Source organism: Adiantum capillus-veneris, chromosome 30 (assembly GCF_014529385.1).
Source record: "Adiantum capillus-veneris isolate H3 chromosome 30, ASM1452938v2, whole genome shotgun sequence".
Classification (NCBI taxonomy): domain Eukaryota; kingdom Viridiplantae; phylum Streptophyta; class Polypodiopsida; order Polypodiales; family Pteridaceae; genus Adiantum; species Adiantum capillus-veneris.
In genome coordinates, this window is record NC_140960.1 from 4,688,717 (window position 1) to 4,700,960 (window position 12,244).

At 41.0% G+C, this 12,244-nt stretch overlaps 1 pseudogene across 1 annotated transcript in view; it reads left to right on the plus strand.

Annotated features, from left to right (window-relative positions):
* LOC147417464 (uncharacterized) overlaps window positions 1-11,312 on the plus strand; it is a 71,797-nt pseudogene extending 60,485 nt beyond the window's left edge. Inside the window, exons 3-5 of the transcript XR_015187225.1 lie at window positions 10,005-10,107; window positions 10,190-10,928; window positions 11,014-11,312. The product of XR_015187225.1 is annotated as an uncharacterized LOC147417464 (transcript). The remainder of the gene's footprint in view (window positions 1-10,004; window positions 10,108-10,189; window positions 10,929-11,013) is intronic.
* Window positions 11,313-12,244: the final 932 nt, after the last annotated feature.

The window sequence follows — 12,244 nt, forward strand, 5'->3', positions numbered from 1 at the left end:
GCCAGGAATGAAAGAAAGCGTACATGAATATGTCACTGTATGTATTGTATGTTCATCAAAACCGCCAGCAGAGTATTCGACATTATATCAGATAATGATCGCTCCGGAATGGAGTCAGTATATTGTTGAATATCTCACAAATAGAACTTTCCCAGAAGGAACGTCAAAAGCTCGTCAGAAATCTGTAGAGACAGAAGCTAGAGATTACGCTTTAATAGGAGATCAACTCTATAAGAGAGGTAAAGACAACCAGCTTAGGATTTGCGCATCAGAGTCTGAGTATGTGATAATCCTAGAGCAAGCTCATGGAGGAGTAGGTGGAGGCCATTTCTCAGGTGATAAGACAGCAAAACTTGTCTTAGCCGCAGGAATATGGTGGCCAACATTACATATGGACGCTGAGGAATACGTTAAACGGTGCGATGACTGTCAGCGGACCAAAGTACCACTTAAAAGAGATGATATGCCGCTTAGACCAATGATGGGGGCAAGAGCTTTTGCAAAATGGGGGATTGATTATGTCGGACCCATTTCACCTCCTGCATATAAGACTCATGCACAATACATCGTTGTGGCTACAGACTATCTAACAAAGTGGGTCGAAGCAAAGGCAACTCAAAAAGCAGATGCCAGGACCACGGCACAATTTCTATATGAATACGTCTTTGTACGATATGGATTGCCAATAGAAATTGTGAGTGATCGAGGCACACATTTTATAAATGAAGTGATAGAGATCCTTCTAGATGAATTCATGGTAATCCATAGGAAATCAGCCCCGTATCATCCACAAGCAAACGGACAAGCTGAAGCAACAAACAAAACCATATGCACGGTCCTTACGAAGATTGTATCTGAGTCGAGAACTGACTGGGACCAGAAGTTGCATTCAACATTATGGGCATATAGGGTAGCATATAAAACATCAATAGGAACGACCCCATATAACATGGTTTTTGGGCTAAATGCTATCTTACCAATAGAATTCTTGATTTCAACCTTAAGGGTGGCTAAGGATCTAGAGTGGACAGGGCACGAGCTTTCTGATAGAATAGATGACCTGGAAAAGCTAGACGAGCTTCGCCTAAAAGCAGTAGCTTCTATCTACGCTCAAAAAAGGCGACAAAAAGAATTTTTTGATAAGCATGTGCGGACTAAAGAGTTTAAGGTTGGGGACTATGTCCTAGTTTACACTCTGAAACAGCATGCTAAGAAGCTTAAAAAGCGAGGGATGGGACCTCTGGTGATTAAAGATCTATCACCAAGTGGAGCCGTCAAGCTTGCTACATTAGACGGAGAAGAAATGCCCAATTGGATTAGTGGATGCAGAGTGAAAAAGTATCTTTTGCCGCTAACCCAAGACATGCTTCTCAAAATACATCAAGAAAAGCTGCGTGTCCAGAAAAAGAAAATGATTTTGGAGGAAGCGCAAGCCGAGGCGAAGGAAAGAATGGAGAAAAGAAGACTACTGCGTCAGAAACAGCGCAATGAAGGAGCAATACGAATAAACGCAGTCAGTATAACAGAAATGGATAATGACAAAGAAGAACCCATCATTGAATGCAAAGTAGGAACCAACCAAATCAAAGCCAGAGCACTATTGGATTCAGGAGCTCAAGCTAACCTACTTTCACTCAGTTTGTATAGACAATTGACAAATGACACTAAACTACAAACTGCCAAGCAAGAGTTAAAGAGTTACTCTGAGAATTCAATCAAAACTGTCGGATGCACAGTTTTACATATACAGATTAACCGTTATGTGTATCCTCATATGTTTTACGTGGTTGAAGACCAAGCTACACAACAACCATTATTGCTAGGACAACCATGGCAGAAGCAATACAATGCAATGATTGACTGGAGTTCTAAATCAGTGCTTATCAAATACGAAGGTGAAAGTCAATCAGTTAAGTTCACCAAAGGAGAAGAGCCAACTCCAAAGGACGAATCCAAAGACAAAGGTAAACAACAACCAGAGAAAAAGAAGAAGCAATGGCAACCAAAAGTTTCTATACAACCGGATTACTCTTCGACGAGGAATTCTCAACAGTGGATAAGGAAGACAAGCAATAATATAACAGCTCAACCTTGGGAAAAAACGGAGTCAAAGTTGATATGGAGACCAAAAAAGGTGGTGCCAGAGAAAACAAAGGTGGAAAACAGAGTCTTCAATACCAGACAACAGAGTGATTCCAGACAATCAAGGACAGTGAAACAGATCTGGATTCCAAAGAAAGTTCATGACGGCACAAAGCTATAGCAAGCAAATTTGGATCCCAAAGATTTGTAAACAGGAACTCCCTTCAGTACAATCAACGGAAACTCCTAGGTATTTCAAGTCGAGGAAATCAACACAAAGAACAAAGCAGGTTTGGGTCGCAAAGAGTTTGTGGCAAGCACAAGTGAAGCGGAAGCAGATTTGGATTGTGAAAAAGAACAACAAAGTAAAGAAGAATCCATCTACTGATTCTACTACCGAAGTGCCAAAACCAACCCAAAACCCGACCACCAATCCTTCAATCAAACAAAGAGCAGCTTTATTGGAAAGACTGTTGTATCATCGCTCTACAATTGCATTGGGAACTTATGACCAAAACAACTACAATGCTTCGCCCACAGACACTTCATAGTCGTCCGGGAGGACTCAGACTAGGAGGGGGGGAGGTATACAGGTATACAGGAGTTACAAAGCAGCTACAAGCGCCAAAAACAAAGAAAAACAAAAATTATATTACAAGGGCAGTGTCTTACATGATTTTGCAATTTTTATGTTTGATTGCGGATATTGATAATATTTATGCCCTTATATACCTTGTTTTGCAACAAGAAGAGATCAAATGATGAATTTGGGTCTCTAGACGTGTAAATATCACTAAATAAGAGTGTTTTTGGAGCTAAAAAGTGGAAAAAAGTGGTAATCCAAGTCCAGAAATCACAAATAATTGTATATTCATATACACAGGTTACCAGCTATTTATTGTGTATGTTTGGAATTTTTTGGCTTCAATTTGCTATTTTCTTTTATTTTTTATGATTTTCTTGATAAAAGTAAAAGAAAAATAAAAAAGCAGGTGAAATGAGATCGGAAAAAAGAAAAGAATAGACGGTGATGGTCCTAATGACAAAGGCAACCCATGGTAAAAATTGGGTACAATTCTGAAAAAGTTGCGGAAAGCCCGAAATGACAGAATTTTGGCAAAGTGGACAGATTTCTCAGAAACAGGTCAAACGGAGTCCAAATTGAGAAATTTCAAATCCTAAAGTGCATTTCACGACGAGATAGGAGCACATGTCAAATTTGGTAACAAGTGATCTGGGAAGCCCGAAGTTAAGTATTTTTCACATCACTTTCAAGCTCATTTCCACTATTACCTTCTTGGAGAGAGCAAAGAGCACACAGGAGCATCCGACCTTCTACCGCCTTCTACGACTGCTACGAGAGCTCAGAGGACACCAGACATGAGAGGTAGACTCGTTGCATTAATCTTTTGATGCTTATCGTTAACTTTTGTCGCGAAAACTAACCAAAACCAAGAAACAAGAGCAGACGGGGAATGGGGAAGAACGCTAGGTAGGGGCACAACCGCCTAACCAAACCTTGCAAGAACTTAGAGGTGGGTTACCCTAGCATAGAAGATGGGTTTCTAACATTCAAAGCTCGAGAAAGAACGACTTGAAAAAACCCTAGGTCAACAGAGCCTGCAAGAGGCAAACAAGAAAAAGTTGTCGAAACGACACAAAACTTCTCAGGAAGCTTAACAACATCGAGGGCAATGCAACCATGGAGTATCTCCGGGTTTGGATCACCAAAAGTAGGTCAGAACAACCGATTCGGCTGCGGACACACAAAGCGTCATTTTGGCATAACGGCTAAAATTGACGACCAAATGACATGAAACTTCACAAGCAGCTTCAAATATACATGGATGACTTATGTTTGCAAGCAAAACCCAAAAGAAAGCTGATTCACTTACCGATGGTGAAAAAGACGCTTTCGGGCAACCAAATGGAGAAAGATGGAGAACGGGGAGCCAAAGTCAAGTTCAACCAAATAGGTGGCTTCACAACATATCCAATGAGCTGGAAATGCAACTCTCGAGAAAAAAAGTTGAAGAAATTCAACTCCAAGGCAAAAAGACGACTTCGGAGACTGAAATGCCTATAAGGGGGCTTTTTAGCTAAACTGATGACTTTTTAAGTTGAAAACTAGTTAGCAGGGCTTAGGGCACTAGCACAAAGCATTCTTTGCACAAAAAGACCAACATTTCAAGAAAAGACATCATACGCGTATGATGTCTCACAGCATGATTTTCACATCCATTTCAACATTTGAGTGCATAGCCTCATTCCACATGTTAATCACATCCTATGAACCAAGTATCATGAGAATTGGAGTTAGAAAACCCAAGGAAAACCAAAAAGACGCAAAGTAGGCCATAAAAATTGATTTTTGGTCCTAATTTTGTCAAAATAACCCCAAACTCATTGAAACTTTGTAGGATTGTTGATTAACACATCTATAAGCTATCTGGAACCAAAAAGCACCATTTTGACACAAAAGACATCATACGCGTATGATGTCTATTTGCACTTACAGAGCCAAAACTGCTCATTTGACATCATACATCCATTATATATATCTAATACATGCTACATATGAAGTTTGGAACCATTTGGTCAAGTGGATCACCCCATTAGCCCAATTGAGGGAAAATCCTTCATCCAGAGCCTATTTTAGCCCAAATCCAACATACTCAAGTCCAAACCAAGATTTGAGTATGGACAGTCCTTCACTAGTACATGGGGAGTTCACAGAACCAATCCCATGAAAAATTGATGAAAAAGACATCATACGCGTATGATGTCTCCAGAGCCATTTTTTAGCCCAAAATCTATCCAAAATTCATAAATCCACTGAATAAGCCTATCTAAAGCCATATCCAAGCTTATAGAGAAATTTGGTCCAAAAATACACTAAAAGACATCATACGCGTATGATGTCTCACTATGTGATTTTGGCACCTCAGGGCTTTAACCACCAAACAGAAGTGATCTACATGCCATTTGAAGGTGAACCACCAAGTTTTATCCAATTTGGATCATAAAATCCAATTCCCTTTCAAAATTTTGCCAAGAGCCGGAACTGGACTAAACTGGCCAAAACTTGACCAAATGGTATCCAAACTCAAATCCAAGCATATGATACTCATGTACACACTATCAGCTACAAGCACAACCAATATGAAGTCATTTTGACACAAAAGACATCATACGCGTATAATGTCTCCAGCATGATTTTGAGCCCAGTTTGCATATTTTTTCACCTACCTTGCATCCTTAGGCCCTGAATAGCTCATGTTTCAATTTTCAAGTCATTTGAATAGTTAAAAGCTTCATTTCGGCTTTCAGTACTAAAAAGACGCTAACTTCTGAAATTGGAGTTACAGGATCCATGGATTCCGCCAAGTCATCAGCAACAAAGAGAAAGAGACCGACAATCAAAGATGCTCTTGCAGAAGCAGAACCCTTTGACATTCCAGCAGAAACCCTCAAGCCAACCAAAACTTGGGTGGAGGAAGCAGTACTAGAACAAGAGGGAATAAAGATCTACCAGGGGACTTTCAGAGATCCTCAAGGGCAAGCGGTGGATATACCGATGATCCCACAAGAATTGGTGGATTATAGCAGGTCAGAGAACATCAGCAGGTACCTGGAAAGGGCAGACTTGCATAGATTCTTCACCTCGAGACCATCAAGTGTAGATACAAGAAGAGTGTATGAGTTGGCAACCTCCATTCAGAAGGATGGGAAAGCCACATTAACAGCAATAGATGGAGAGAAAGTAGAGGTACAGATCACTCCACAGCTCATTGCAGATGCATTGAAGCTGCATAACAAAGGGAGCTCTGTCAGGGAAAGAAGGGAGGCTATAGAGGTTTATGGGTCCAAGAAACAGAATGCAACCTATGGAGATATGGCAGACCAAAGAGCGGCAACCCTTTGCCGACTGTACAACCAGTTTCTCCATATTTGCAGTAAAAGACCGCAAAAGTATACGACACCACCCCATGCCATTGCAACTACCATCACATGGGCTTTGAAGAGCAATATACCAAAAGAGGTGAATTACGCTCAACACATCCACGAGCAAGTAATTGCCATGCACAACGAGAAGCCAAAGTATATAGGAGGAGCTGAAGTTCTGACAAGAATAGCTTATGACGCTATTGGAGCCAGAGATCAATGGCCAAAGGTTCCCTCCCAGAATGAGTGGCTTAGAGAAGCCGATGAGGAGGAAGAACAGCCTGAAGTATCCAAGAGGGCGTCCACAAGAGCACGCAGGAAACTAGAAATAGTTTCAGAACCTGAAGAGAATGTGGATGAGCCGCTTATGAAGAAAGCAAAGAAGAAGGTTGCTCCCAAGCAAACCAAAAGTCAGAAAGCGGCAAGAATGGAAAGACTGGTGGAGCAGTTTAGAGCGGAAAGAGCTCTAAAGGGTGACTTTGAAGAAAAGTGGATGCCAGACCCCACCAAAGTCAGAACTAGCTCAGCCAGGCCACATGTTGATCAATATGATCAATATATTAGAGCTTATGAGGAGTCAGAGGCTATACTGGAGCAGCAACCTGTCGAGCCATACACTGAAGAGGAAGTACAGCTTTTAAAAGCTGAGCTGAAAAAGGACGACAAGGGGAAGAAGAAAGTAGATGAGTCTACTGAACCTCAAGAGAAAGACGGGCAAGCAAACAAAGGGAAAGCCAAGATGACTGAGGACAATCAGCCCTCCTTTACTGATGTACCAAGCCCGAAGAAGACGGAAATCATTGTGGAAGAGACCACAGTAGAGATGGACACGGCTGGTATGGAAAAGCCGGAGGTCGGGACCAAGGAAAAGGAGATAGATCCAATTCAGCAAAAGAAAAACGATTATGAGGATCTGGTAGCGATAGGGTACACTGAAGAGAGGCCCTTGAGGCAGTTTATGGGATCACCCTACAAAAACAAGATGATCGGAGAGGGACGAAGGAAAAACAAAGAGTACAAAAGAGAGTGAAGAGAAACTGGATGAGCAGAACGTACTAGAAGAGCCGAAGCCAGTGGAGGTGGTGGCAGAAAAAGCTTTAGAGTTGACAGATGAAGATGAAAAAGACATGCACATGGTGCATGAACTGCTCAGCAAGATCAAAGAAAGATCCAAGGCAAAGGAAGTGGAGATTGAGACAACCAAACAAAGGAAAGCTGAGTTGCAGAGGAAATTAGAGAATGCTATGACTGAATCTGAAAGTCATAAAGCATCACTCTACGACGCGGAAAACGAGAGAGACGGCTTGATACTCCAGCTAGCCGAGGCTTCAAGAGAAGTAACAAGTGCACAGGAAGCAAGGGAGCGGATGGAAGACGACTTGGAGGCGGCTAAAGATGAGCTCATTGAGCTAAGGGAGAGAGTCGAGCTCCAAGAAAGAACAATCACTAGACTCAAGACTACTCCTAGAGCTAGCAGAGCAGGAACCGAACAAGAGGGAGCTCTTGTACCAGCTCTGGAGGACCAAGTCCGAAGCTTACAAAGAGAGCTAATATTAGAGCAAGTGCAAAGGTTGCACATTGCGGAGGGATCATTGGCAGCAGAGGAGAGGCTCACTTTAGAAAATCAAACACTAAGAACAGAGAATGAGACCCTCCGCAAACAGCTCCAAGATCTACAAGAGCAACAAAGAAGAGAGACATAGACACCACAAGAAGAATCAGGTGGAGCAGCCATAGAGCTACCAGAAACTGGAGAGGCAACCACAATTGAAGATCTAGCCCCAGTTCAAGAGGTGACCTCAACTTCAGGAATCTCTGAAGAAGAAGAACAAAGGCTCCATGACCAAATAGAAAAGTCAACAGAGGAGAGTGCCAAGGCGGAAATGGAATGGGAGAGGAGACTCCTAATCTCCATTAGACTTCAGGGACTAGACACAAAAGTGCTCCATGAAGAGTGGATGCAACCCAGCCTGCCTTTCCCTTTGATGAAGTTTGAAGTGATAAAAACGAAAAAGAGAATAGAGGAGGAGCAGTATGTCGCTCTTTACGAAGGCGACATTACAAAAGAGGAACAATCAAAGAAGATTGTAGATTCGTAGCTTAGATGGAGGAAAGGTTGGCTGAACAAATACCCAGCCTACCTCATCTACTTGGTAGAGGCACCAAAGGAGATTCGGGAGGATGCAACCTTCTGCCCGGTGCCAAGAGTCAGAAGCTGGAAAGAGCATGGCAGGATTGCAGAAAAGAAGCCAAATTGGCTTAATTACCCCAGGATGCCAGGACCAAAGGCAGGAGAGAGAATAGGTAAAGCCTACATGGTGAAAACCCTAACGGGCACCATCAAGCTCTTTACTGGCTCTCCTGACCTTTCGTGTCAGATGCTCAAGAAAATTTGCAGGACTCTCTTAGCTTGCATTGAAGTGTTCGCGCCAGATAAAGCCACGACCTCGAGTCTACTATCGACGGCCGACACAGTGACTGATATGATATATGATCTTTCATTGCAGCCTTCTCCAAAAGTGTTGCACCTCCTATACCAGAGGATTATGTTTTTGCCTAGCTTCCACATGCAAACATTTGAAGAAGCTTTCTACACCGGCTTTTTCACCCACGAAAGCAAAATATTCGGCCCAACCTTGACCATCGGCAACCTACGATACGAATCACATTTGCAGATGCTCAAGACGACAGGACTTTATTGACCAAGCATAAAAGTCATGTCAGGGACGACATGAACGCGGAGGGGGGGAGTGTTGAGCCAGCAGAGCCAGCAGAGGATCACACCCACATTTTTTGCTCACACTCATCATTTTTGTAACCATTGATTGTAATAAATGTCTTTCCGACATTGATTTTGACTTGAGCCATTCGTTAAGTAACGGGACTCAATTGAGTTTCCAGCTTGTAAATCCGAAGTAATTTCACTTGCCGATGTAATTAGTTAAAGATGTTCTCACCTCCAAGGCTGAGGTATATAAGCCAAAGTTTTGTAACCTAAAAGGGATTCAGTTTTATTAATCAAAGAGGTTTTTTGAGCGTCGTGACTGTGTCTGAGAGAGAGAGAGAGAGAGAGTCTTATCTACTTGCTACGCGAGCTACGGAGCCGCCATTGGAGAAGCGACACCGCCATTGTGTTAGCAACGGCGAGAGCTACGCACTGATACCAAGAGTGCGCGCTATCGGCTTCTATGTGTGGTAAGTTCCTACGAGCTTCGGTGTGAGTTTTCTTCCAACTCGTGTGTCGGAATAGAGCGTGCAGCATATCTATAGAACCACAATGAGTAGAGCTACACATTAGTACCATCGGGGTCAAGTTTCGGTCACCTGTATTTTTCGGCCTGTCTTCATACACGTTCACCGCACGGAGTGGTTATAGGTTGATTTTGCAGTTCAAGTCTTTGGGGTGTTGTTCTTACCTAGTGTATAGACTTCCCCTTGAGTTTGAGATCGATTCAATGATTCTAGATCCTGTTTCGTATAGTATTCGTTCGTAGTACGGATTTCAGTCACTTGCGTATTTTACAACTTAGATTTGATTTCCTTAGTAGTGATTGTCATTAGAAGGTCGAATAGGTGATTTGACACCCACCTAGTTGTTTCCATGCGCCTGCGGGTCAAGCTCCGTCCTCGTCTGACAAATTCTGTTGTTGGTTGAGTTCTCGCTATTTAGCTTCCGCTAGCGGCGTAACCGCCTTAACAACAATCAAAAGAAAAACTAAATCATCAAAATATAACTCTTTGATAAACCTTCAGAATAATAACCATTGACATCCACATAGAAGAAAATAAATATGAATTGTCAAAGCATAAACTTCAATATCGGCTGAAGATTATAAAATGAATCATCAAAATGGTAAGTATTTGAGATGTAGCCAAATAAATCATTGAGACATAACACTTTGATATCTTAGAGTACTACCTACACAAGCATTAAAGGTTGGTTGTTGCATGCATTAACCGGGGTCGAGATTTGAAAGCTTCGTATGGAACAAATAAAGTGGGAATTGTGCTAGAATGTGCAAGCTTCTTCAAAGTGGTGGATCCTAGTATAGAAGCCGCACACAAAGAGCCTTCATTGTTATGTGCGTTAAATATTTTCACTCAAAAGTTAAGTGGCATGCCTTTGGCATCATCCTCATTGTGGCATTGTGATGTAAAAGACACTTCCAAAAGCTTTTATAAGTGAATTTCACACTTATTTAGTGAAACACTTATACTTAAGGCTCTTAATGGGGAGATTTGGAAAGTTTTCATGGAAGAAAATACAAAAGAAATTGTGAATCACTTCTGGATAAAAAAATCTAGCAAAATGTTTAAGCATCCATATCGGTGACTTACTTGTTTTCTATTTGGTTTCTAAAAGCCAATTCCAAGTCTATGTTTACAAAGGTGAAGATATGTGTGAGAAGGACCTATATCAAGTGAAGCATCATGTCAAATTAGGTGACAAGGGTACGTATGCCACAAGTTCACAAGAACTCCATCAGAGCTCTCTGCAAGTGCAAAGAAGTGAAAAGGGGAAGCAATGCACAAGTGCAAGGTTGGCACGAGCTGAAATGTTTGCAATGGTAATGGCTTAGACGTGGAGAGAGAGACATACTAAGATAATTCCAATTCCCCCAAGGCATTAGAATTGAAAGAAATTGAGAACATTGAGACACCTATTGTAGACATTTGGAATCATGTTCTAAGTCCCTCTACATTTTAGACCCTACCACCATTCAGGCACAATCAAGAGGCTGATAAAAACATGTGTCGTCTTAAAGATCTTCATAAATTTATACCAAATTTTTCATGTAGAGATGCAAGATTAATTCAAAGAAATTCTTTCCTATACCATCCAAAAACCATTCAATATACTCATGATGCTTCATTGAAGCATTTGCCGTGGATTCAAAGTGGTGAGATATCTTTAAGATTTGCACTACTTGCTTTGTAATTGCTACCATTTACTTCCTATGAAAATTTGAACTCTAATGTGCACAGGGAATCCTAAGGTCATTTTCCAAGCAGCACATGGGTGAAAATCCAAAACATGTTGCTTTAATCAATACAAAAAACGAGGCATGGAGTGTCATGTGGTTGGGATATGATAACCCCGAAGCAGTATTTAGTGGTGGGTGGATCATAGTCTCAAGCGTGGTGACATATGCATATTTGAAAAAGGGTGCACAAAAGCATTGTCAACCTTCAAAGTTCGTATTTTTAGAGTAAATGATGGTGACGGACTAATAATCCAACAAATCATTCCTTCAAAACTATCAAATGTAATTGCCTGTTTCTAAACACAAATATACTTAATGGACTCTACTTTTACCAATCATCTCCTAGTCTCTACAAAGAAAGAGGACTTTTGCATGTTATCCATACACATCTACATGGACGCAAAAGCACAACCCTCCCTTTTGGATGTTTTCAAAAACCCATCAAAAAAACTTATGGTAAATTGAAGTATAGTGATTGAAATCTAGCAAGATTTGTTTTAGAGCTCCTTTGTTTCTTTTCAAAAACTAATAGGCTATTGAACTTGGGTACCATATCTTGCACCTTTTATCAAAGACTCTTTTGAGCATGTCTTGAATGCATTTTTCACATGTTTGTATGATTCTTTTGTGCTAAGAAACATGACATACATTTTATTTTAACATTGTTTGTAAAGCATGCCCAATGGCTACTTGGAAATTTGGTCTAAACATGAGACAATATTAAGCATGTTTAAACAAAGCAACCTCTCGATTGAAAGCGAGCTAACTTTTTTTATGTCCTTGCTAGAAAGAAATTCTGTATGTTTTGAATAAATTATCAGTATAATTATCATTATTTTTTGATACCGTATTTTTATGAGATGGAAAAACATTTTTGCAAGAATAGCTTTAGCCACCTATGCATCCCACACACATCATTCTCTGCCTATTTCTATGTCGTGCACCCATAATCACACACGAAGCTAACTAAAGGGTATCAAATGTAACCCTGGATGGATATGCACGATGCATGTGAAGACTTGGAGCAAATAAGAATCATCCGTGTTGAAGATTTATGTTTTTGGTTCTATTAGTTTCCTATGTTGTAATTTGCAAGTCATGTACATTCTCAAGGTTGCCAAGTGATGATGTGCATATGTTCTATAATTGCCTATGCTCACATGGGCTCAACCATAAATGCCTATTCTCCTTTTTACTATTCTCAAGGTTGCCAAGTGATCATGTAAATATGT